This window comes from Anabrus simplex, chromosome 2 (genome assembly GCF_040414725.1).
Source record: "Anabrus simplex isolate iqAnaSimp1 chromosome 2, ASM4041472v1, whole genome shotgun sequence".
NCBI lineage: Eukaryota > Metazoa > Arthropoda > Insecta > Orthoptera > Tettigoniidae > Anabrus > Anabrus simplex.
The window spans coordinates 94,651,739-94,675,011 of record NC_090266.1 but is presented as its reverse complement, the minus strand read 5'-3'; positions in this window follow the sequence as shown (position 1 = coordinate 94,675,011).

The following is a 23,273-nucleotide window of genomic DNA, read 5'->3' as shown; positions in this document are numbered from 1 at the left end:
ATGACAAATCATGTGTAAGAATTCAAAATCGATGTTCCTGATCGGCCTTGGGATGCTCAGAAAATGAGCGAGACATGTACCACGTTTTAATAGTTAGGCAATGGAATGGGGATGAAATCCTGATTTTGTGTGCTGGTTGGTATCGAATAGGTGAGGGGCAAAGTGTTATTGTTCTCCTTAAGTGGAATGTTCTGAGCTGTCAGTGGAGAGATGGCGTGGGAGGATATCAGTAGACGAATAAGCTTGAGAGGTGTCTTTTAAAGTAGGAAAGATCACAATATGAAGATAAAGTTGGAATTCAAGGGGACAAATTGGGGCGAATATTCGTATATAGGAAGGGGAGTTAGGGATTGGAATAACTTACCAAGGGAGCTGTTCGATAAATTTCCAGTTTCCTTGCAATCATTTAAGAAAAGGCTAGGAAAAAAACAGATAGGGAACCTGCCACCTGGGCGACTGCCCTAAATGCAGATCCGTAGTGATTGATTGATTGATTGATTGATTGATTGATTGATTGATTGATTGATTGATTGATTGATTGATTGATTGATTGATTGATTGATTGATTGATTGATTGATTGATTGATTGATTGATTGATTGATTGATTGATTGATTGATTTCATTGTAATTGTTGCCTCAAATGGAGGATAATAATCGCTTTCACACAAATCAACAGTAAAATTAGCGGCAAGTTAATAAATTCCATTATTACTGGAGAAATATACATACGTACCTACGGGGACTATTTCGCTGTAGACACAGCACTCTTCTATGCCATTCAGTTTCATGGGGCCGTCTTATGTTTCCTTCCTGAGATCCAGGGCTAGCATCGACGATTGGGAATGCTATTCAAAATTAGAACTGAGGAAGATATTCATGTTAATCTGGTTATGGGACTCTAAATCTCGCGTGTCTGCGACTGCCAAGATCCTTAATGTCACCAAGCATTGTGTGATCCGCTTCATCGTGCCGTCTTCTGTTTCCTTCTCGAAGGAATGCTATGTCTTTGAATTCACAATTTCTTTGTTCATCATGACTAGCGCGGGCAGTTCAAATGAGAAAATGGAGTTGAAAAGTACTGTTGGGAGATCAGAAGAATGCACATGCCCGGTGAGGCACGGGACAAAGGGGTTTTCACTAGCAGAGCCAGTGACGCAATGCTTACCATAGCAACTCCACTACTATCCAGGCGACTTTATATTGTCTTCTACTGGCAGCTCTTCGCTCTTGTCAGTTGTAATCCAGCAAACTGCAAAGTGCCAGTCAATGTTTTCGTGTAGCAGATACGAGCAGATAAGAGCTGATCTGTCTGGGCAGAACAGGAAGTTCGTGCTTGCAGGCCACATTCCTCATTCTTGCATTCTTCTCATCTCTACACAGTATATCGTAACACAGAAATGATTTTTTTGAAAGAAAATATCATGATCCCTGGACCAATAATTATATTAATTAACTAGCAAGATACCCGTGCTTCGCTACGGTATTATACTGAAATATATAATTGACTGCTTATATATAATCCGCCAAAATTCGTGGTCTGGATAGTTTTCTGAGAGAATCCGCCAAAATTCGTGATCTGACTCGTTTTCTGAGAGATTACGGCAAAGTTCCTCACATTTTTCAATCTTTCTTTCCAGCAACCTATTTCCTACTTACCGGGCTAGGTCCAGGTATTCCACGCGGTCAGTTGGGTCCGTAAATCTTTGCAATCTTTTCCTATAAGCATTTTTAGTATGGATCAAATCCTGAAGGGGATCCGGCGTGGTGTCGTCTTGAGTGCCTTGGCGGTACTGAACCGCGGCCGGACTGTGTTCGTAGTCATTACCAGGCCAGGACCCGTTTCCAGCGCGGTCCGCACAATTTGACGACGGTCCAGAACATTATTATTATTATTATTATTATTATTATTATTATTATTATTATTATTATTATTATTATTATTATTATTATTATTGTTGTTATTATTATTATTAGATGTTTTGGGCCCCACAGCAAGATGCAAGACCGCTATTTGGCGGTAAATTACATCTACTGCCATTGTCATTGTTGACAATGTGACCAGCACCATTGTCACGCGTAGGCTAGTGTGCGGGATTTCTGGCGATACGAATGTCATAATTCCGTGCATTATTGACCATATTATAGAGGTGAACAATTTGACGGTCAATCTCATTCCTATCGTTTATTTCAAATGTGTTTAAATTGTTATTTATATGCCAGGAGAGTCTACTGTAATCTAAGAACGTTCTCCGAAGGAAAAGATGGCTATTGAAATCGAACCCAGGAAAGATTTAAAATGATCGCTTTATGATCAGAATAAGTACATCGAAAATCTACAGCCTGTTTCCAGTCATTCAACAGGGTCAGGAATGGAATGAATAAAGCCCCATCTAGCGGCGCCCATAGGAATTGTGCCGGCTGCCGAAGCGCTCCTCTGGGGCAATGATCGATGACTGACAAATGAAATGAAATATTGGACAGTGTTGCTGGAATGAATGATGACAGGGCAAACCGGAGTATCCGGAGAAAACCCTGTCCCGCCTCCGTTTTGTCCAGCACGAATGTCTCATGGAGTGACCGAGATTTGAACCACATAACCCAGCTGTGAGAGGCTGGCGCGCTGCCACCTGAGCAACGGAGGCTCCTTATAAGTACATTATGAACAGTAAAATCAACTATTCTCACCTCCTTTTACACCCCACCGCCGTTAAGTTTATTTACCCCCCCCCCTCCCAAAATAAAACCAGAAAGGCATGTTTCTTTATGTTTAAAGGAGATTCCAAACACCAATGTTCACGTCTATTACCTTCAGTTTTGAGATATAAGTATCCCCATAAAAATAATTCACTCTTTTCACTTCCTTTCACACTCCTCCCCCCCCCCCCGCCGAATTTAATTTTCCGGCAAAAACCTTGTTTCTTTAATAGTAAAGGATCTTCTAAATACCAATTATCACGACTCTAACTTCCTCAGTTTTTGATTTGTGTGACCTCATGAAAGGAATTCAACTCCTTTTCAAACCCGCCCACCAAGGTGATTCTCCCCCCCCCCCCCTCAAAAACGCGTTTTCATTGTTTCTAAAAGAGATCCAAATACCAATTTTCACGTCTGTAACAACTTTAGTTTTTATTAGACGTAAGTATTCTCATACAATTAAGTCAATTAATTTTTCAGTTCTTTCACCCCCTCCCCTTCATTGGATTTTTCAAGAATACGTGTTTCTTTACTTTAAAGCAGAATCCAAATATCAAATTTCACGTCTGTAACATCTTCATTTTTGAGATATCAGTAGCTTAATTAAAATAATGGCATTCAACCCAATTTTCACCCTTTTACACCCCTCCTATTGGGATTTTCCGAAAACAAAAAATACATGTTTCGTTATTTTTAAAGGAGGTTTTAAATACCAATTTTTACATCTGTAAACTTTTCAAGTTTTAAGATGTAGATACACTCATTTTAAAAATTCACCCCATTTTTCAACCCCCCATATTTGGATTTTCCAAAAACGAAAAAATACCTGTTTCTTTATTTTTAAAGTAGATCCAAAACACCAATTTTCAGGTCTGTAATATATTCAGTTTCTGAGATATAAGTATCCTCATTAAATGCATTCAACCCATTTTTCACCCCTTTCCACCTTTCCTATTGGAATTTTCCGAAGACAAAAAAATACGTGTTTCTGTATTTTTAATGAAGATTTTAAATACCAATTTTTACATCTGTAAACTTTCAAAGTTTTGAGATATAGATACACTGATTTTAGAAACTCACCCCCCTTTTCATACTCCCATTAATTGGATTTTCCTAAAACAAAAAATACGTGTTTCTTTATTTTTAAAAGAGATCAAAAGTACCAATTTTCAGGTCTGTAATACCTTCAGTTTCTGAGATATAAGTACCAGTATCCTGATTAAAGGCATTCAACCCCTTTTTCACCCCCTCCTATTGGGATTTTCTGAAAACAAAAAAATACGTATTTCCTTATTTTTAAAGAAGATTCTAAATACCAATTTTTACATTCGTAAACTTTTAAAGTTTTGAGATATAGATTCACTCATTTTAAAATTTTACCCCCCCTTTTCACCCCCTTAGCGACGGAATATCCAAAAATCCTCTCTTAGCGATCACCTACATCTTAACATGAATGTATCCCCAAAATTTCATTTCATTATGTCCAGTAGTTTTGGCTCGGCGATGATGAATCAGTCAGTCAGTCAGTCAGGACAAGCTATTTTATATATATAGATATGTTACGGGCACAAGTCAACAACTCGCCCCACCAAGTAACATGAAGCAAAGCAAAGCAAAGAAGTTCAAAGAAGTTAAGTGAGCAAAGACCTCACACACAAAAGTGTTACATGAACAAAAGACATACTGAAGCGCTGTGACGTAGTACAATTCACATCCGTAATGTAGCTATGTATGTATATATTTCTCTAGTAATAATGGTATTTATTAATTTACCGCTAATTTTTACTGTTGACACGAGTAAAGGCAATTATTATTTTCAATTTAGGACACAAATTACAATGCAGTTTCATGGATACTATTCGTTCACGTAAACGTGGTTAGTGTGATTAGCTGCAACCCCCGGAGGCCCGGGGTCGATTCCCGGCTCGGCACGAAATTTGAATACGAGGATTGGGAACGGGGTCAACTCACCCACGGAAGGTCAATTGAGTAGAGAGGTTTCCCACTTCTCCTCTCTGCCGGGATGGTACTTAACATAGGGCCACGGTCGCTTCCTTCCCTCTTCCTTCCGATCTTCCATCCCCCACAAGGCCCCTGTTCAGCATAGCTGAGGCTATCTGGGCGAGGTACTGGTCCTTCTCCCCGGTTGTATCCCGGAACATGTGTCTCAAGCTACAGAACATTGCCCTTAAGGCGGTAGACGTGGGATCCCTCGCAGAGTCCGGCGGAAAAACCAACCCTGAAAGGTAAGCGGTTTAAATAAATAATAAATAAATAAACCATATAAGCTACAGTATGTAAGAAAGTTCGTTATATAGAAATAAAACATAAAATTAACAAAATCGGTTGTTTAGATTGTTGATTTTCCAATCCCAGTTTAATATGATGATTTATCACGTGCTGACAGATTGAAAACAAGTTGTTATAATAATAATAATAATAATAATAATAATAATAATAATAATAATAATAATAATAATAATGTGTTGATTCCTCAGCCCGAAGGCTGGTTTGATCCCCAACAGCTCCTCCATCAGATATCATAGAAGGAGTCGGCGTCATTGAAGAAGCCTACTAGGGAAATGAGAAGTGAGGTATGGCGTTGCTTTCATCACTGAAAGAGAAGGTGATATTACTTATCAGCCAGTCAAGCCCACTTAAATGTACGCACCAACTACGAGCGAAACTTTCACAACATTCATCATAAGGTCTGGCTGCATAATGAATAGTGTTACTAGCATTGCTCACACCTCAGTCACTGTCACATCGTCAATGCCAAAAATGAGACTGAGATTTATATTTATGAAAGCAACAATCTCACTCCAGTCTACACTAAAAGATACAGTGCACTATGAACCTCTTATCTCACCAATAATGTATCTGGAAATAATAATAATAATAATAATAATAATAATAATAATAATAATAATAATAATAATAATAATAATAATAGTAATAATAATTTACTTACAGCCTGATTCAGCCTTGTAAGGCAGAACCTCCAACGACGATGAGCGACGTCTGCGTGGAAAGTGAACTGCGTGTCATTGTAGTGGACGGAAGTGTAGTGAATTGCAGAAATGTTATAGATATATTAAACTTTCAGCCCCATATGTGGTTGAAACCCCATGATTTGGCCGGTAATCGATACGGGAACAACCGACTAAGTTAGCCGTGCATTTAGGGTCGCGTACCTGTGAGTGGATTCGGGAGATAGTGGGTTCGAACTCCACTATCGGCAGTCTTGAAGATGATTTTCCGTGGTTTCTCATTTTCATGCTGGGGCTGTACCTTAATTAAGGCCACGGTCGCTTTCTTCCCACTCCTAGCCCTTTCCTATTCAGCTGGTGCGACATAAAGCCAAATTGTAACAAATTTAAAAAACGGGAACCCCGCCGTGAGAAAACTAGAACACCGACCTCTTTCAGCCATGGAGTGTGAAGTAGTTGCTGTATTAACGAGGCAGAGCAAGGACAAAACCGAGTATTAGAGTATGTTCTAACAAAGGACTCAATGTAAGCACTTTATGAATCCTAAATCCTGCTTCACTGATTCGTGTATTCAACAAAGTTGCCTTAATTATGAGTAAGAAAGGAAATGACTACATACTAACCTTTTAGACTAACGCCGATAATATCTACTTCAAGTGACGAAGAACCCACGATGAGGCTGCGGCAGTAATTCTAATGGTAATTAAGAAACAGTGACATCATCTGCTTGGGCCAACTGAATCTCATGGCCTTCTAGAAGCACGATTTGTTACAAGGTCTTATAGTCTAGGTTTTAAAATTGCTAAGGAAGATACTTCGGCCCGAATAATAAACAAATATCATTACCTTATACTTTCCTTCATTTATAAACAAACTGAATTATTCCTAGAATTGTTATAGTGTCATATTACAAGGTATGGAGATCATGGTTATCAAACCGGTACTTATTTTATGTGGGACACATGTCTAATTTGTTCTTATCCGTAGAAATATGTTTTTTACTTTAGTTTAAAATTATTTATAGGATAATCTTGAAGGAGTATGTCGTCTTCTTCCTGGCCATTTCCCAATTACTTGGGGTTGGCATTTCAAGTGGCATTAAGCCTAGTTTTCAGGCCAGATGCCTATTTCTGACGTCAATCCTATGTGGTGGGATATATCGCACCTCCGCAAGAATACTGACACAACTTATAAACGAACGTTTCCGAGAAAAAAAGTTTAAACGTTTAAAACACCATATCAAATCAAGGATAATATTGTATTAGACTATTTCTACATGATAACATTTATCATATATCATGTCACATTTTCACAGAAATGAAATGAAATGGCGTATGGCTTTTAGTGCCGGGAGTGTCCGAGGACGTTCGGCTCGTCAGATGCAGGTCTTTCGATTTGACGCTCGTAGGCGACCTGCGCGTCGTGGTGAGGATGAAATAATGATGAAGACGACACATAACCCAGCTCCCGTGCCAGAGAAATTAACCAATGATTGTTAAAATTCCCGACCCTGCCGGGAATCGAACCCGAGACCCCTGTGACCAAAGGCCAGCACGCTAACCATTTAGCCATGGAGCCGGACATTTTCACAGAGCTTCAATGAAATAAATCACGGCTAAAAAGGTGTCAATATTCTTGACTGACGCTGAAGTGGTAAAACGGCAGCTGTGGTCTTTTTGCGAGAAAGAAAGGACTTATGACAGTTCTCTTGATCGAAAGATTATAACTAAAAAATGACATTTTTTGAGTTGTGCCACTGTTCTTGTTGGTGTGCGATATTGCCTGAAGAATTAGCAAGGCGTGGCTAAAATCCATCGAAGCCGGGACCCTCTGAACCGAAGACCACTACGCTGACCTTTCATCCAAGAACCCGGACATGGGATAATTAAATAACTGAATAGTCTATTAGTCAGAACACGTAAGTCAGATTTTGTGATTTTCTGATTTTCATGAAATTGGATTCTTGAGTCTTAAAATGATTGTCCGATGTTGAAATGATATATGTCATGGTTCCCTGTATGGTGTCCAGTAAACTCAAATTGCTGTTTTCATGGTTGATGCTGAATGATCTAATTTACATATCTTTTCAATATATACAGAACTAATACAGTAGCTAACAGCAAAAGGAAAGTGACAGTGAAATTTGCCAATGGTAAGTAAGTCAGGAAATCCGACAATAATAACATTTCTAATCATTTAATTGTAGAAACCAAGTAAGTCAGTAATATTAAATACCGATAGTGTTTAAAATAGAAATAGCGTAATTATTTCTTTTCTTCATATAGGCCTATGTGAAGTCAAGTTTTTTCAACTAACAGATTTTGATAACTGGTAGTACAGACATGGTTTTCTTTTTTTTTTAACTGATCCGGCAACAATTCTATACATTGATGGTTTGGTTAAAATTATATTTCATCTAAGAAAAGAACGTGGAACAATCATCGCAGGTTTGATGTACAATATCCTAGTGGCTTACCCAGAAACCAGAGTACCTATATCAGAAGACAAACAGGAAAATGTCAAAGAAGTAATTGAATCTATGCCATCTGAAACAAAATAATATAATTGGAGGTACACTCTTTGCCAGTGTCAGATTAAATTGATGTATTTATTTACAGTAGTCTTATGTATTTGATCCCCCATAAAATAATGTATTACGGCTTCTGGCATGGATGTATTGTTCAGTTTTCTATTTTCAACACCAAAATACAAAGTAAAACCCGACAAAAATAACATCGCTAATAATTTAATTGTAGAAACCAAGAAAGTTAGGAATCTTAAATAGTGTTTAAAATAGAAATAGCTTAATTATTTCTTTTTTCATAGATGTGAAATCAATTTGTTTTCCAACTAAGAGAGATTCACTTTAATTGTAGTACAACAATGACGGCCTCGTAGTGTAGGGATAGAGGCCCCAAGTTCGATTTCCGGCCAGGTCAGGGATTTTTACCTGATTTGAGGTCTGGTTCGAGGTCTACTCAGCCTATGTGATTGTATTTGAGGAGCTATTGGTGGTGAGATAGCGGCCCCGGTCTATAAAGCCAAGAATAACGGTCAAGAGTCGACAACACGACACTTCGTAATCTGCAGGACTTCGGGCTGAGCAGCGGTCGCTTGGTAGGCCAAGGCCCCTCAGGGCTGTCGCGTCATGGGTTTTTTTTTTTTGTTTTAGCGATACAATAATACTAATGGAGACATTTTGTCTCTCTCCCACTAAAGTGACCTACTTGGCTTCACTAATTAATGACTTAATTCTATATAAGTAGATTAAGAGAGATGTTTGTGTGTTTATAAATATTTGATATACTACACCATAAATAAACATCTGGTGGACGATTAAGAGAGATGTTTGTGTGTTTATAAATATTTGATTTACTGAACCCTTGACTTACCATTCCATCGTTGGTCGGCCACAGCTGCTGCAGTAGAGCAATATTGAACTCTTAAATCTTGGGGTCGTTGCGGGAATAATTCGGTCACGATCTTAACCAAACGATGGAGTTCAGAAAAGAGCCTAACTACCTGAAATGAGGAGCAAATATGTGCTTACTAACTTTTATTGAATCAATTATTTGGACAAAAAAATTATTTATATAAATCCTCGATCGAAAAAATTATTAATTATTAAATGTTTCAAACGCAGTCACATTGCATAGCGTTATTTTCATTGATTACAATATCGAAGAATTTTCTTCGGAGAAAAATAGAGATCTCACAAATTAGTGGACAGCGAAACTGAAAAAGTGAAAAGATAACCTGGAAATCGGGCACCTATTGATCCAAACGATAACTGAGAATTAATCCACACGATCCGTGGAAAATCTGACCTTCAACAAGTAGAATGCCGGATTTACTCTTAATTAAGGTTATCCACCAGTCGAATACCCTTTCGGATACGGAAACACCCGCCGAATGGACCCTTAATCGAACCAAGTTGACTATCAGTTGCTTTGGATAGGTTGCGAAATATTATTGGAAAGCATGGTGTTCACTACAAGTAAACAGCAACATTCACAACTGAAAAAAATTCCACCATGTATTGTCATTTCATGACACCCTTAAGTTATAAAATAATCCCGATGCTAAACGTGCATCACCCAAACAGCTGTTCAGAAGGAACCAACAACAACGCAATCCGAGAGGATCTTACATTACGCCGTTCTGAAGGAACAAAACTGCGAAATGCAGGAAACATTTATTCATCACGCATTTAGAAGAAATGCCAAACACTTAAGTTAAATAAAAAAGTGGTAAATCACTTGAAAAATATTACTATAAAACCAACTTTCAGGTTATAAATGTTTACGTTACGCTTAATAAAATTACAAGTCCACACGGTAAAATAAAATAAAATATCGAATTCTTTCCTTTTTAACAATGACTACCATCACAGATCCATCTACTTATTGTTTGTCCCAACACACTACCTACAAGTTATCAATTGACCACACGCAACTACGTATAAAAAAAGAATGAACGACAAAAATTGAAAATAAAATATATATTACCGGCTGACGAATCGAACCCGCATTCGTAACTCAAGTCTCACACTAATAAGCTGAGTGTCAACACGCACACTATCAAAGCAAACGGACGTCAAAACGACAAAACTATTAAGTCCGTAAAATAAAATACTGAAGTTCATTGAACTCAAACACGCATGGCGAACTGCAGTAAATATTCAATCACCGCTAGCTCCGTACCCAATATTGGACAACCCTCACATGCCATTAGTGGTTCCATAATCTTAGGTAAACACCTTCCAGCTGGTAAAGGGGCTGCGCGCAAGCTTGGCATCAATATTACTGAGCTAACACTCTTCGCATTGCATACACTACTGCAGACACTACCATCGCTCAAGTCACTTCGCAAAAACATCTAATCTAAGACTTGAGTATGTACAGCTGACATCCCAGACCTATCGTCGGGCCTACTTAATGTCTGCACACCCTAACACTAACCTCTATGTACACACACAACTTCCTAAACCTATCGTTGAGCGTGAACTAGGACGTCTCATCATCAATATACTCCTAGGATAACATGTGACGTCCTAAATCTATTGTCGAGCGGAAATTGGGTCGTATACGCTTCCTCTAGCATATCAGGCGAGATCGTAACTTCAAACACACTCTTAGATATTTTAGCTGTAAACCCTGTCGAAACTAATAACACACAACGAAACGAATCTTGCCACAGATTGAACGCAAGTCGGGAAATACAACTAAGCCCCTATCTTGTTACTAAAATATGAAATTGAAAATAAATAACAAGTGGCAAACAATCCACAACTCAAACACGATCTCAGCATGCGCAATGAAATTTGGAAAAATAATAATGACTTCCAACACACGTCTAACATTACGTGACTATCGCCAAACAACAATCATCACCACCGCAAAAATCCACGCTGTAATTTTAGGGTGAAGCCCTCAAATCGCCTACCATCATATAATTCCAAATATCCATGTCCATGACCATCCAGTGAAGTGAAATTCAATAAATGTACACAGCCAAACTATCGCTTTAAAACGTCCAATATCTCATCCCACAATGTTTCCGATTTAGTGATAAATTATCGTCTCGTACTTTTGAAATTTACTGATTGGAAACTCGTCATTACAGTCAAATAACACCAACCGTGTATTTAGAATGCTCTTCTACCCTTGAGGTCATATTACTATAATATTCATTATACTGACTCTACGTAACTAGTCACTTGGTTTTTAACTACCACGAGCTACAATCTTCACCAGAAATTGTTTTTCACTTGGGATCTTAACCTGAAATCTTAATACTCATCTCGAACCAACCTTCTCCTGGTCTCAGTTTTCGGATCGTTAGCGGAATATACTACAGCCTACCACATACAGCCTGTCTCAAAAATTCTCCGCCATCAACAAATATATAGAATGTCTCAAAAATTCATTCTCATCGCCTTCTTACGGCGGTATTGCATGAAATACAGGCTTCCTTTGCCTTCAACATCCATACAACTCTTATCTCAACATTCATAAATTCTTCGCCATCAATCCCTTTTCTTATATTTCAAGGCTTTTCAAACCTCAATCCTCTCGTGACATACAACTTTATAAAAATTCCTTTTTTTACTACAACTTTCGGACCTCAGGAATACAACAACACACCGTGATTTTCCATATCACCGACATACACGATGTCAGAAAATTATACTTCCCATGACTAAAACATAACTTTATCGGATTTCACTGGATTCTTCTAGACACACGCATACCTTATTGAACATACCTGTTAAATGCACTTTTAACATAGAGAAATTTTATCCCGCGGTAAACATTATTATTATTATTATTATTATTATTATTATTATTATTATTATTATTATTATTATTATTATTATTATTATTATTTCGACAAAATTTTCTGATTTCAAACGATATTCGAAATTAAGACATTCACTACGACTACGTTATCGTTATCACCTTCCTCATTTTACTCAACTTGGACAATATCTCAAAGAATATTAACACAATATTTAAACTTCGCAATTTATAGTTTCTTGACGTGAATTTTACAGCAGTGAAGAGTTTCACACGACGACCAAAAATGTAATACATTCGCCTGATCATTATTAAACATCAACCCGACATACGCAATGAAAATTGGTTGGGACAAACAATATTCTAACTACAACATTGATACAAGATATTCACAGACCTGCAATCGTAGACATCGTCCTGGATTCTGGCAGCATCTAGCCAGCAGACCTTTTTGCCTAGCCTTCCATGGCTATGTTATACATCATCTTCTTATAGATAAATAACTTAAATTACACAATAATTTACACTCGGGGTCGATTGACACCGCAAACAACGCACTTTCAACACGTTTAACAGGCGACGAGCACTCTTCTCAAAAGGGCAACGGCCACTGTGTTCGCAAGATTCTGCTTCCTTTCACCCTACTAAGGGCCAGGTGTTCCAACAGATAAGAAACCAGACCTCGCAGCCAACTTTCAAACTTCTCTTTAACAAATAATAGACGCACACAATGAATACAGAGAGATACTCAATTACTTATTCACCCAAATAATCTAAACCTTCAAAATTCCCATTAGCGGCAGCTCAGAAAATCTCTATCATCTTCTTATAGATATTATGTTTGAACCATAGACATGAATATGAAACGAGTTACTTGGAGAACAAATCTCCGCACTTTCCTGCTGACGAGTGACGTGAGCTTCACCGTTCCAACAACCAGACAGAATGTGTAAAATAGGCGGAGGGGGATTTCTTTTATACCCTATGGGAGGACGCTACCCACACCATGAAGCTTGGTTGTGTAATATGCTAATTCCGCATCCAATAGACCAATTTTCATGAAATGTGTTCAATAACTTCGGACAGACTTACGATTCATTACGGTGTTAATTTCATATTTTTCCCATATTCGCAACAGGCGAAATGAATTATTTGTGTCCGGGCGTTTCGCGGCATTTTCTTCATCCATCGGCCTTGGCACGTGTCGCTAGTTCGGGAGCCGGACGCAAATTCTTCTCTAGGCTTAACTGCATTAATATTTACCCCGGGGGTTCTATCTTCACATATGGTTTATGAATAATTTAGATTCTTTATTTCTGGATTTACTATGTCGCCAAAATCTCTCGTTATGAAGAATTTCTTGAATTTGATAAATTGTTCAGTATTCGAAGTCCACCGAAGTGTCCCGATATTTCACGAGCTTACGGCTTGCTCGACACGGGGGAGCTCGTTCCCACGAGACAGCCAGACTCTTGAAATAAAACATGGCTGCTCTCAAAAAGTAGCTTGTAGCTGAAATAAATATTTGAAATTAAAAAATAATTTTCTCATCGTAGAATTATGGGTTCAATACTACTCCATAAATAAACATCTGGTGGACGATATTAGCCAAGGGCGTAGCCATATTGAAACACCGGATCTCATGGCATCTCCGAAATTAAGCAACACTGAGTGTGGTCAGCCCTTGGATGGGTACCTACGTGCTGTGGCTAGAGAAGGAGAAAAAACTGATTCAGGCTGACCGATCAGTGGTCTATGGCTTACATATGGACGCTGATTAGGTCGGCAACATCCAGATTTCGATAATGCATTTGGTTTGACTGGACAACATCTGTAAATATGTCTCCACACACCTTGAATGGCAGATCTGATTTTGTATTGTCTTCATAACTAAGTACTTGATAAAGCAATTCTGACAGCATATTTTGTTTCAGTGCAGTTTGATAAAGCATGTTTCTTGCTCAGCAACTCATGTCCGTAGGCAGCCAACCATTGCGCAACCAATATCGTAGATCATATTACAGTGTATATGTATCATGTATTGGAATGAGCTATTTGGTTACACGATGCGATACGTGTAACGGTAAGCTTGCATTCTTGAGATCTCACATCAGACAAATGTTAAGGCTATGGCCACTGACTTCTCACTTCCCGTACTTTTTTATTCGAGCGGCGCCGAAAACCTGTGCGTTTTAAAAGTTAACCAATTTCATTAATTATCTCACTTTTATTGTGCATATTATACTATTTCTGTACAATTTATACCACCCGTCCCTGACGGGTTATAGAATAACTGGCAACCGTAAGGTTGTCAAAGGAGTTTGTGAAAAAGGCAATAAGCACGAATATATCCGTTATAATAATAATAATAATAATAATAATAATATTGTTATCAAGACAAAATCGTAATTTTATATAGCCTGTCTTGTATCTCGGATTAGGTAGTCAATATAACAGTCGAAAATTGATTTAGTTCAACTTGTGTTTCTTTTCTTAATTCTTTCTTTCTTTCTTTCTCTCTTTCCTTCAATTTTTTTCATTTTTCTTTCTTTGTTTATTTGTTTGTTCAATCAATCAATCAATCAATCAATCAATCAATCAATCAATCAATCACCACTGACCTGCATTTGGGGCAGTCGCGCAGGTGGCAGATTGCCTATTAGTTGTTAGCTTAATCTTTACTTAAATAATTTCAGTGAACTTGGAAATATATCAAACACCTCCCTTGCTAAATTATTCTAGTCCCTAACTCGCCTTCCTACAAACAAATATTTGCCCCAGTTTGTCGTCTTAATTCCAGCTTTATCTTCATGTTGTGATCTTTCCTGCTTTTAAAAGCACCACTCAAACCTATTCATCTACTAACGTCATTTCACACAATCTCTCCACTGACAGCTCGGAACATACCGCTTAGTCGAGCAGGTTGCGTCCCATTTGCGATCACAGCAAAATTTGTCCCATTTGCGATCACTCCCATTACAGTGGAAAACAAGAATGTGAAGAAAGACCAGTTCGTGTCCCTTTTGCGACCACTGTGAAATTATCAGCCTCCTATCACCGTTTTCCAACGTCCATGCAGCAGGGGGACTCCTAATTACGGCGTACTCCACACAACCTCTCTCTTGAAAGTTTCTTGAGATAATATTACTCTATAGTTTTTAACATACTGTAATTATTCCAGTTGTAGACATCCATCGTTGATGTAGCTTTTGTTGTTATGTTGTTATCTGCGTGCTTACATACGACATGCAAGTCATTGAGACGAAAAAAAACAAGCCCTGTGCTTTATGTAATGGATACTCTTAACAGAAATTTACGGGAAAAGTCAGGGATGTTTGGTGACATGGGTTCTTATCGCTGTCTTATGGCGACAATGGGATAGGAAAGGGCTAGGAGTGGGAAGGAAGCGGCCGTAGCCTTAATTAAGGTATAGCCCCAGCATTTTTTTTTGCTTGTGAAAATAGGAAGCCGCGGAAAACCATCTTCAGGGCTAACGACAATGGGATTCGATCCCGCTATTTCCCGAATGCAATCTCATATTTTCGCGCTATCATTAAAAAGTTATAATTCCTTCTTAAGATTAAGTTCTAGAATCTTGTACATCTAATCCAAGCGTGCGGACAAAAATTATTATTTTATTTATGTAGGTGAAAGTAGGCTGAGTGGCCGCGCATTTTAACGCGCTACGGCTATAGAGACAAGCTCTGCATTCGGGAAACGTGTGGGTTCGAACCCCACCGTCGGCTGTTCTCAGAGTGGTTTTCTGTGGTTTAATATTTTCACTTCCAGGCAAATGCCGGTACAGTTCCTATTCATAGGCCAGAGCTGAGTCCTCCCACCCCTTACCCAATTTCATTCACCATAACACATTTCATTTACATTAGCTCCTCAACTGATGTTGGTGCCAGGAAGGGCATCCGACCGTAGAAACATCCCGTATAAATTAATCTCGTTTCATCCCGATCCGGTATCAAGAAACGAGACTAAGGGGTAGACATACATACGGATAGATGAAAGTAGGCTAATTATATTTTGAGCAGCTGCTTACTTAACGTGTCAGTATGACTATTTGAACAATTTGAGCATTATTTAGGCTGTAATTTAATTTAATTTAATAGTGTCCCCTATTGCATAAGAACCTGTAGGTTAACTGTTGAGTTTGAGATGAGCTACAATTGCTTCAAAAAGGGTAGGACTATCGAAGAAGCAAAGTGTTACAGCAAAATCCTTTGTTTTGAAATTGGAAAGTGTAAAATTCAACGGTTTTAATACGCCCATCTTTTGTCCTACTTCTTAAAACTCATTTAACCGCCTTTACACCCACAACCATTTAGTAACTCTAAATAAAAGGTTCATTTGAGTCCTGTTTATTCTCTGCCAGTCCCGATATTATTGCATCACTCTCAAACGGTAAATATAAGTAATTTAATGGGTTTTAACACACGATTCGTAAGAATCCTAGTATGTAGTTTCGCCAGTTACTTGGGGGATGTCTTCCTGTACCAGTCCTTCAGTAGGGAATTCCCTCACAGCAACCTGACTGTTTGTATGTCACGACACCATCGAGCAGCCCGAACTTTGCAACATATTCGTAACGCTACTCTTTTGTCGAAAGTCACGCTGAACAAATCGAGCTGCTTTTCTTTGGATGTTTTCCAATTCTATAATCAAGTACCAGGTGTATGCATAAGTTTCTGCCGGTTAAAGGGGTAAAGAAAACACGTAATGTTCAAGGGAAATTTGTTTTGTTCATTCACAATATTGGCCATCAGCTTCTACACACTATGCCACTATGCCAGAAAAACTGCTTGTCTTTTTCGGCAAAACATTCGTCGAGCCATTTTCCAGCTTCCTCGAAATTGCTGAAGTGGTGCTCTACGAGCGCGTGTCCCATTGATGCGAAGAGGTGATAGTCAGATGGCGACAGGTCGGGGCCGTACGGCGGGTTTTAATAGCAATACCGCTCTAGTCCCATCACACACAGAGCATGGTCTTCTTGCAGAAGCGATTTAGCGAAACCATGTCTCACGCGTTCGAATCGATGGAGCGTGTTCACCATAAATACGTTTGTTTCTGCCAGCAAACGATGACTACCCATAGTCGTTTTCATTTGATTACATAAGAAAAGCAATGCGTGCCGCAAATGTTCTTTTTCAGGCATAAACGTCGACATGATCACTGAACGACACAACACGGGCGCTAGTGTTTAGCAGACTCAACGTATGTGTGTTGGTAGGTTAATGTCAGACGAACAAACTGACGTATATATCAAATTCACACGCTGCGTACTGTTCGCTAGCACCATCTCTTAGTGAAACCGGGACCTGGTAATCCTATACACTGGAACCATACTCTAATTGTTGTCTTACCAGATCCTTATATGCCTTCTCCTATACATCCTTACTACAACCCACAAAAACCCTCATAGCCATATGAAGAGATAAATGTAACCTTTGTTTCTAAAATCCCGTTTTCGTCGTTGCCCGAATGAAGGCCTTTGCTTATTTTAACACCTATGTACGTACAGTGATCCCCATGAGGAACTTCCGCCCAGTAATGAAAATTAAGAGGACTTTTCCTACTTGTGAAACTCACAATCTGATTTCACATCCCGTTTATCATCATCTGCTGTCAATCTCACATTGTTGAGGTGTTTTTGCAGTCACTCACAATCGTGTAACTTATTTATTATTCTATACAGTATGGTATCATCGGCCAACAAAAACTTATTTCTGATTCCAGTTCTTTGCTAATATTATGTATATATCGAGCGAGTGACTGCGCGGGTTGAGTCACGTGGCTGTCAGCTTGCATTTGGGAGACAGAGGGTTCGAAACCCACTTTCGGCAGCCCTTAAGATGGTGTTATGTGGTTTTGCAATCACCAGCCCCGTGGAGTCTCTACAAGTGTGTCTGCCTCTTACTTGGAGGCCCCGGGTTCCATTCCTGGCTCGTCCAACGATTTGAACATGGACTGAGGACTGAAAGGACGTTTGATAGGTAATCTGACAACTGGCGCGACAATCCAAAATGCAGATAAATGATTGAAGCAAGCTTGTAGTATTACCTGACTATTGAAATGAAATGGCGTATGGCTTTTAGTGCCGGGAGTGTCCGAGGACATGTTCGGCTCGCCAAGTGCAGGTATTTTGATTTGACTCCCGTAGGCGACCTGCGAGTCGGGATGAAGATGAAATGATGATGAAGACGACACATACACCCAGTCGTCGTGCCAGCGAAATTAACCAATGATGGTTAAAATTCCCGATCCTACCGGGAATCGAACCCGGGACCCCTGTGGCCAAAGGCCAGCACGCTAACCATTTAGCCATGGAGCCGGACACCTGACTATTGACACGGTGTGATAGCAAATATAGAAATATGTATCAGTCTCTTTCAGTAGCAGAATGTCCGACTCCTCGGCTGAATGGTCGGTGTACTGGCCTTTGGTTCAGACGGTCCGGGGTTCGATTCCCGGCCGGGTCGGGGATATTAACCTTCATTGGTTAATTCCAATGGCTCGGGGACTAGGTATTTGTGCTGTCCCCAACATCCCTGAAACTCACACACCACACATAACACTGTCCTCCACCACAATGACACGCAGTTACCTACACATGGCAGATGCCGCCCACCTTCATCGGAGGGTCTACCTTACAAGGGCTGTACTCGGCTAGAAATAGCCACACGAAATTATTTAATTATTATTAATAGCAGAATAACTGTTTTGAAAGCACTATTATTCATATTAAGAGTCCGACTCTTGGCTGAATGGTCAGTGTCGAGGCCTTCGGATCAGAGGGTCCCGGGATCGATTCCCGGCCGGGTCGGGGATTTAAATCACGTCTGATTAATTCTTCTGGCTCGGGGACCGGGTATATGCGTATGTCCCAACACTGTCCTCTTCATATCCAGACAACACACCACAGTACCAACAACCTCAGAAATACGAAATAGTGATTACATCCCTCCATATAGGGTTGCGTCGGGAAGGGCATCCAGCCGTAAAACGAGGCCATATCCACATATGTGTGACACAGTTCGAACCCGCGACCTCACACGTGTGGTAGAAGCGGTAGAAGTAGTAGAAGAAGAAGATATTCATATTGAGAGGCCCAAATCGCCTTGTCTATGAAAGCAATTTATGTGATAATTCAAAATAGAAAGCTATAAAGTAGAAAGAAGGCCTGAATTTGTACTGGTAGAAGTAAGTATGGAAGATTTAGAAGGTTATTGTAAAGACAGCCGCGGTCACGAAAGCCAAGCAATACAGGTCGGCAGGCTGACCATGTGATACTTCAGTATTTGCAGGCCATCTGGCTTGGCAGTAGCCGACTTGGCAGGTCAAGGTCCTGAGTGGGCTGTTGCGCCATATGCTTGTTCGTTTGTTTGCTTAAATAGCACGGCAACCTGTTATTGAGTTGACGATGATATCGTCCTAATTATTAATAAATGAACACAATTATTTTCATAACTTGTTGTAGAACACCAATTTATATGATTCAAGAAGAAATTTATTAACTGAAATCTTGAAATTTTGAAATGGCATAATAGCTATACCTTCAAATGAATTACCGATCGAGCTGACCGTATGCTTAGGGGCGTTCAGCTGTGAGCTTGCATTCGGAGAACAGAGGGTTCGAACCCCACTGTCGGTAGCCCTGAAGACGTTTTTCCGTGGTTTCCAATTTTCACACCAGGCAAATGCTGGGGCCATAGTTTATTTAAGGCCGTGGCCGCTTCCTTCTCACTCCTAAACCTTTGCTGCCCCATCGTCGCCATTAGATCTATCTGCGTCGGTGCAACGTAAATCCGATCGTAAAGCAAATCAAATGAGTTAATGAGCTGTAAGTGCCACTGGAGACAGTCATTCAAAAGGAGAATGAGCGCATGAAGTTCCTTCCAGTTCACTTTTCTCAGAAACCATTGAACCTTTAGTAAAATGTCTGATGTGGGTTTTCACAGGATTTGTGAGATGAATTATATTTTGATAATAATTAAAATCAAGTCTGCAAATATATAAAAAATAAGGATCATACAATATAAAGCACTCATTCATTTTTGAGCGACTACAAATGCATACATCGATAAGTAAATGTTCCGGAAGTCAAAAGAAAATAAATTATCATATTCATGAAACATGTTAATAATCCATATAATTGTGGTATCTGTATAGTCGTGTGTCTGTTTGATTACTTGAGATCAAAGTTAGGAAGCCTGTCCTGGGACTTGAATAGCGTAATACATCATCATCTTCATGAAACGGTTGTGATGATGAATATTCTTCGAAAATTATTAAGCAGGATATTATCGCTGAACTTCCCTTCTTAGTCGCGTTAAGAGGGAGATTTGTCGAAGGGGCAGGCAAATGATTTTTACGAAGATCGATGTCTCATTATTTCCCTAACCCGTGATATTCCAGTTTGACGATGAAAGGTCTCTTTCTCGATATTTCATCAATTAATTACAGTGACTTAACTGCTACACCATTGTACGTTTTACCATTTCTTTCTTGTTGACGGTATACTTCATTCGCTGTTAACGGTAAATAGAAAGGGACTTTGTTACTATTAGCGTAGTGCCCGAGTACGAGAGTAGAGGGGAGAAGAAAACCAACGGGTACCAGCATCGGGGCTGGCAACAATAAATATTAACTACTGTAGTTCGAATCTCGAAGAGGGAATTCTAACAGTTAAATCTCTAAGAGGTAAGACAGTGACAATGAAAGCAGAATAAAGAATGATACTGAAATGTGCGGCTCAAATATTCACCCGCTCGTCTCCTGTTCTCAAGGTGGCGTGATCGAATATCGGGGCAAGTGATTGGCATTTCAGGGTGTTTCGGAGATGTCATCAGATTAACTGGCTAAGGAAGTCCACTTTGGGCAAAATCTGGCACTGCATCGCCCCTTAATACCGACAGTATTTGAAGGGACGATAAACATATAACACTTTTATTGTTAACTAATACATATTTATTTATTTATTTATTTATTTATTTATTTATTTATTTATTTATTTATTTATTTATTTATTTATTTATTTTACCATGTGCTTTAAGTCGCATTGACACAGATAGGTTTTACGGCGTCGATGGGATAGGAAAGTGTTAGGAGTCGGAAGGAAACGGCCGTCGGCTTAATTACGGTAGAGCTCCAGCATTTGCCTGGTGTGAAAATGGGAAACCACGGAAATCCATCTTCAGGGCTGCTGACAGTAGGGTTCGAACCCACGATTTCCCGAATGCAAGCTCACAGCGCGCTACCCGCATGGAGAACTCACTCGGTTAACAAATACTGTACACTACAATTGGGAGATATCCCATGGCAATGCTTGTTTATAATGACATTGCTGTGAAACGAATAAAAACGTAAGAAAAGAAAAAGAAACTGAGCAAACAAATCTTCTTCTTCTTCTGCTTCTTCTTCTTCTTCTTAATCAGCTTTTCCCTCGGACTCAGCGAGGAATCCCGCCTCTAACGCCTCAAGGGCTGTGTCCTGGAGCTTGAGACTTTGGGTCGGTGATAAGAGTGGGGAGGAGGATGAACAGTACATCACTCAGGCGGCCGCATCTGCTATGGGAAGATTGGAATTAGAGACAAGGAAAAGGGAAGGCTTTAAATTAAGTACCATCCCGGCATTTGCATGGAAGAGAAGTGAGAAAACCACGGAACACCATTTTCAGGATGACTGAGGTGGGAATCGAACACCCCTCTTCTCAGTTGACCTCCCCCGAGGCTAAGTGGACCACGTTCCAGCCCTTATACCACTTTTCAAATTTCGTGCAGAGACGGGAATCGAAGCCGGGACTTCGGGATGTGGCAGCTAATCACACTAACCCCTATACCACAGAGGCCTTTGGTATTTCTCTTCATAGATTTATTCCAAATTTATATAAGTTATCTGTAATATCACTTCTTCTGCACTTCCATCAGCACTCCTTCTGAGCCATTTTCTCAACCCGTGCTGACCAGACTTCATTTTCTTTAGGTGACAATCGAGTATCATTGAATCAGCTCCCTCTGTGGATGAGCTAGAAGATCGTAGGTTGAAATCCGGAAGAGATAGTCGGATTAGAGAAGGTTGGAAGAAAAGTCCATTCGACACTCCATGTCGGACAGTTAAAGATCTCTATTGACACATTTGGTGTTTGCCCCACAAAACTCAGCGAGAGTTCTCCCAGGAGAGATCCGGTTTACTCGGCCATCTACTAGAGTAAAACCGAAATCGAAATTGCCGTGCAGGCAGCCTAGATGGCTGAGTTCTTGTTTTGGTTGGTATAGACCCAATATGCAGTCCAGCATACATGAATCAGACAGTGCTTAGAGAACAACACTTTCACTCGGGATATAGTGAGTTCGAACCACCGAGCTCGATAGCTGCAGTCGCTTAAGTGTGGTCAGTATCCGGTATTCGGGAGATAGTGGGTTCGAATCTCACTGTCGGCAGCCCTGAAGATGGTTTTCCGTAGTTTCCCATTTTCACACTAGGCAATTAATTAAGACCATGGTCACTTCCTTCCCATTCCTAGGCCTTTCCTATCCCATCGTCGCCATAAGACCTATCTGTGTCGGTGCGACGTAAAGCAACTAGCAAAAAAAAAGATCGAACCAGTAGCGCTGATTAGGCGGGGTGGGGGTCCGTTGCGCCGGTCCCCCCCCCCCCACTTTGTGAAAAAAATATTCCATTTTTATTCCATTTTAGCCAGCTGAAACTAGGAATTATAGGGATTATTTAAAAAACAATTTGTACAAACCCTGTCGTCTTATCAGCTAATTCTTTGCTTATTAACGAAATTATTAGCGGAAATACGCATAAAATGTCGTTCGTCCCGGATAACCGACTTGTATAGCGCCACAGCAACTAGTGGAGACTGCATGTGCTGTGAGGAAGGGTATATTTGTTTTATGCCGAAGTCAGGGACACTGAGGTATGGTTCGCCCGCTTGCCGCGCGCATTCGTCAGTCCTGCAGTCTCTTTAGTGTCTGTTTCTTAGTGTGTAGTCAAATACTAAATTATTTTAATTGTATAATAATGCCGTACTTCTATTTAATTGTAATACATGTGTAGTCTAGTATTGTTCCTATGGTGAAAGTTTTAATGTATAGTATTGAATCAAAGTCTCACGAAACTATTGTTACCGCACTTAAATCGGTAAACTGTCAGCCTTTACCACTCTGTCCAAATTCACTCAGAGAGCATAAAAAATTTACCACCTTGTAGCTTTCTTTTCCCTTTTTTCATTTTGATGATATAACCCCGTCCGCCCTCGTCCGCTATATCCCAATTTAT